Source organism: Dendrobates tinctorius, unplaced genomic scaffold (assembly GCF_039654945.1).
Source record: "Dendrobates tinctorius isolate UK_male_01 unplaced genomic scaffold, ASM3965494v1 ptg000069l, whole genome shotgun sequence".
Taxonomy (NCBI): domain Eukaryota; kingdom Metazoa; phylum Chordata; class Amphibia; order Anura; family Dendrobatidae; genus Dendrobates; species Dendrobates tinctorius.
In genome coordinates, this window is record NW_027361737.1 from 25,369,166 (window position 1) to 25,375,165 (window position 6,000).

Below are 6,000 nucleotides of genomic sequence, written 5' to 3' on the forward strand. Positions count from 1 at the left end.
GGGGCGAGGCACTGTATATGGGGCATGTGTGGCACTGTATATGGGGCATGTGTGGCACTGTATATGGGGCATGTGTGACACTGTATATGGGGCGAGGCACTGTATATGGGGCATGGTGACACTGTATATGGGGCGAGGCACTGTATATGGGGCATGTGTGACACTGTATATGGGGCGAGGCACTGTATATGGGGCATGGTGACACTGTATATGGGGTGAGGCACTGTATATGGGGCATGGTGACACTGTATATGGGGCGAGGCACTGTATATGGGGCATGTGTGACACTGTATATGGGGTGAGGCACTGTATATGGGGCATGGTGACACTGTATATGGGGCGAGACACTGTATATGGGGCATGGTGACACTGTATATGGGGCGAGGCACTGTATATGGGGCATGTGTGACACTGTATATGGGGCATGTGTGACACTGTATATGGGGCATGGTGACACTGTATATGGGGCGAGGCACTGTATATGGGGCATGGTGACACTGTATATGGGGCGAGACACTGTATATGGGGCATGGTGACACTGTATATGGGGCGAGGCACTGTATATGGGGCATGTGTGACACTGTATATGGGGCATGTGTGACACTGTATATGGGGCATGGTGACACTGTATATGGGGCGAGGCACTGTATATGGGGCATGTGTGACACTGTATATGGGGCATGTGCGACACTGTATATGGGGCATGTGTGACACTGTATATGGGGCATGGTGACACTGTATATGGGGCGAGGCACTGTATATGGGGCATGTGTGGCACTGTATATGGGGCATGTGTGACACTGTATATGGGGTATGTGTGACACTGTATATGGGGCATGTGTGACACTGTATATGGGGCATGTGTGACACTGTATATGGGGTATGTGTGACACTGTATAAGGGGCATGTGTGACACTGTATATGGGGCGAGGCACTGTATATGGGGCATGTGTGGCACTGTATATGGGGCATGTGTGGCACTGTATATGGGGCATGTGTGGCACTGTATATGGGGCGAGGCACTGTATATGGGGCATGGTGACACTGTATATGGGGCGAGGCACTGTATATGGGGCATGTGTGGCACTGTATATGGGGCATGTGTGGCACTGTATATGGGGCATGTGTGACACTGTATATGGGGCGAGGCACTGTATATGGGGCATGGTGACACTGTATATGGGGCGAGGCACTGTATATGGGGCATGTGTGACACTGTATATGGGGCGAGGCACTGTATATGGGGCATGGTGACACTGTATATGGGGTGAGGCACTGTATATGGGGCATGGTGACACTGTATATGGGGCGAGGCACTGTATATGGGGCATGTGTGACACTGTATATGGGGTGAGGCACTGTATATGGGGCATGGTGACACTGTATATGGGGCGAGACACTGTATATGGGGCATGGTGACACTGTATATGGGGCGAGGCACTGTATATGGGGTATGTGTGACACTGTATATGGGGCATGGTGACACTGTATATGGGGCGAGGCACTGTATATGGGGCATGTGTGACACTGTATATGGGGCATGTGTGACACTGTATATGGGGCATGTGTGACACTGTATATGGGGCATGGTGACACTGTATATGGGGCGAGGCACTGTATATGGGGCATGTGTGGCACTGTATATGGGGCATGTGTGACACTGTATATGGGGTATGTGTGACACTGTATATGGGGTATGTGTGACACTGTATATGGGGCATGTGTGACACTGTATATGGGGCATGGTGACACTGTATATGGGGCGAGGCACTGTATATGGGGCATGTGTGGCACTGTATATGGGGCATGGTGACACTGTATATGGGGCAATCCACTGTATATGGGGCATGTGTGGCACTGTATATGGGGCATGTGTGGCACTTTATATGGGGCATGTGTGGCACTGTATATGGGGCGAGGCACTGTATATGGGGCATGGTGACACTGTATATGGGGCGAGGCACTGTATATGGGGCATGTGTGACACTGTATATGGGGCATGTGTGGCACTGTATATGGGGTGAGGCACTGTATATGGGGCACGTGTGACACTGTATATGGGGCGAGGCACTGTATATGGGGCATGGTGACACTGTATATGGGGTATGTGTGACACTGTATATGGGGCATGTGTGACACTGTATATGGGGCGAGGCACTGTATATGGGGCATGTGTGGCACTGTATATGGGGCATGTGTGGCACTGTATATGGGGCATGTGTGACACTGTATATGGGGCGAGGCACTGTATATGGGGCATGGTGACACTGTATATGGGGTGAGGCACTGTATATGGGGCATGTGTGACACTGTATAGGGGGCGAGGCACTGTATATGGGGCATGGTGACACTGTATATGGGGTGAGGCACTGTATATGGGGCATGTGTGACACTGTATATGGGGCGAGGCACTGTATATGGGGCATGTGTGACACTGTATATGGGGTGAGGCACTGTAGATGGGGCATGGTGACACTGTATATGGGGCGAGACACTGTATATGGGGCATGGTGACACTGTATATGGGGTGAGGCACTGTATATGGGGCATGTGTGACACTGTATATGGGGCATGGTGACACTGTATATGGGGCATGTGTGACACTGTATATGTGGCATGGTGACACTGTATATGGGGTGAGGCACTGTATATGGGGCATGTGTGACACTGTATATGGGGCATGTGTGGCACTGTATATGGGGTGAGGTACTGTATATGGGGCACGTGTGACACTGTATATGGGGCGAGACACTGTATATGGGGCATGGTGACACTGTATATGGGGCGAGGCACTGTATATGGGGCATGTGTGACACTGTATATGGGGCATGTGTGGCACTGTATATGGGGTGAGGCACTGTATATGGGGCACGTGTGACACTGTCTATGGGGCGAGGCACTGTATATGGGGCATGGTGACACTGTATATGGGGTATGTGTGACACGGTATATGGGGCGAGGCACTGTATATGGGGCATGGTGACACTGTATATGGGGCATGTGTGGCACTGTATATGGGGTGAGGCACTGTATATGGGGCATGTGTGACACTGTATATGGGGCATGTGTGACACTGTATATGGGGCATGGTGACACTGTATATGGGGCGAGGCACTGTATATGGGGCATGTGTGGCACTGTATATGGGGCATGTGTGACACTGTATATGGGGTATGTGTGACACTGTATATGGGGCATGGTGACACTGTATATGGGGCGAGGCACTGTATATGGGGCATGTGTGGCACTGTATATGGGGCATGGTGACACTGTATATGGGGCGAGGCACTGTATATGGGGCATGGTGACACTGTATATGGGGCGAGGCACTGTATATGGGGCATGGTGACACTGTATATGGGGCGAGGCACTGTATATGGGGCATGTGTGACACTGTATATGGGGCGAGGCACTGTATATGGGGCATGTGTGACACTGTATATGGGGTGAGGCACTGTATATGGGGCATGGTGACAATGTATATGGGGCGAGGCACTGTATATGGGGCATGTGTGACACTGTATATGGGGCATGTGTGACACTGTATATGGGGCATGGTGACACTGTATATGGGGCATGTGTGACACTGTATATGGGGCATGTGAGACACTGTATATGGGGTATGTGTGACACTGTATATGGGGCATGTGTGGCACTGTATATGGGGTGAGGCACTGTATATGGGGCATGTGTGGCACTGTATATGGGGTGAGGCACTGTATATGGGGCATGTGTGGCACTGTATATTGGGTGAGGCACTGTATATGGGGCATGTGTGGCACTGTATATGGAGCGAGGCACTGTATATGGGGCATGTGTGACACTGTATATGGGGTATGTGTGACACTGTATATGGGGCATGTGTGACACTGTATATGGGGCATGTGTGACACTGTATATGGGGTGAGGCACTGTATATGGGGCATGTGTGGCACTGTATATGGGGCATGTGTGACACTGTATATGGGGCATGTGTGACACTGTATATGGGGTGAGGCACTGTATATGGGGCATGTTTGACACTGTATATGGGGCATGTGTGACACTGTATATGGGGCATGGTGACACTGTATATGGGGCAAGGCACTGTATATGGGGCATGTGTGGCACTGTATATGGGACATGTGTGACACTGTATATGGGGTATTTGTGACACTGTATATGGGGCATGTGTGACACTGTATATGGGGCATGGTGACACTGTATATGGGGCGAGGCACTGTATATGGGGCATGTGTGGCACTGTATATGGGGCATGGTGACACTGTATATGGGGCGAGGCACTGTATATGGGGCATGTGTGGCACTGTATATGGGGCATGGTGACACTGTATATGGGGTGAGGCACTGTATATGGGGCATGGTGACACTGTATATGGGGTATGTGTGACACTGTATATGGGGCATGTGTGGCACTGTATATGGGGCATGGTGACACTGTATATGGGGAATGGTGACACTGTATATGGGGCATGTGTGGCACTGTATATAGGGCATGGTGACACTGTATATGGGGCGAGGCACTGTATATGGGGCATGTGTGACACTGTATATGGGGCATGTGTGACACTGTATATGGGGCATGGTGACACTGTATATGGGGCGAGGCACTGTATATGGGGCATGTGTGGCACTGTATATGGGGCATGTGTGACACTGTATATGGGGTATGTGTGACACTGTATATGGGGCATGGTGACACTGTATATGGGGCGAGGCACTGTATATGGGGCATGTGTGGCACTGTATATGGGGCATGGTGACACTGTATATGGGGCGAGGCACTGTATATGGGGCATGGTGACACTGTATATGGGGCGAGGCACTGTATATGGGGCATGGTGACACTGTATATGGGGCGAGGCACTGTATATGGGGCATGTGTGACACTGTATATGGGGTGAGGCAATGTATATGGGGCATGTGTGACACTGTATATGGGGCGAGGCACTGTATATGGGGCATGGTGACACTGTATATGGGGCGAGGCACTGTATATGGGGCATGCGTGACACTGTATATGGGGCATGTGTGACACTGTATATGGGGCATGGTGACACTGTATATGGGGCATGTGTGACACTGTATATGGGGCATGTGAGACACTGTATATGGGGTATGTGTGACACTGTATATGGGGCATGTGTGGCACTGTATATGGGGCATGGTGACACTGTATATGGGGTGAGGCACTGTATATGGGGCATGGTGACACTGTATATGGGGTATGTGTGGCACTGTATATGGGGCATGTGTGGCACTGTATATGGGGCATGGTGACACTGTATATGGGGCATGGTGACACTGTATATGGGGCATGTGTGGCACTGTATATAGGGCATGGTGACACTGTATATGGGGCGAGGCACTGTATATGGGGCATGTGTGACACTGTATATGGGGCATGTGTGACACTGTATATGGGGCATGGTGACACTGTATATGGGGCGAGGCACTGTATATGGGGCATGTGTGGCACTGTATATGGGGCATGTGTGACACTGTATATGGGGTATGTGTGACACTGTATATGGGGCATGGTGACACTGTATATGGGGCGAGGCACTGTATATGGGGCATGTGTGGCACTGTATATGGGGCATGGTGACACTGTATATGGGGCGAGGCACTGTATATGGGGCATGGTGACACTGTATATGGGGCAAGGCACTGTATATGGGGCATGGTGACACTGTATATGGGGCGAGGCACTGTATATGGGGCATGTGTGACACTGTATATGGGGTGAGGCACTGTATATGGGGCATGTGTGACACTGTATATGGGGCGAGGCACTGTATATGGGGCATGGTGACACTGTATATGGGGCGAGGCACTGTATATGGGGCATGCGTGACACTGTATATGGGGCATGTGTGACACTGTATATGGGGCATGGTGACACTGTATATGGGGCATGTGTGACACTGTATATGGGGCATGTGAGACACTGTATATGGGGTATGTGTGACACTGTATATGGGGCATGTGTGGCACTGT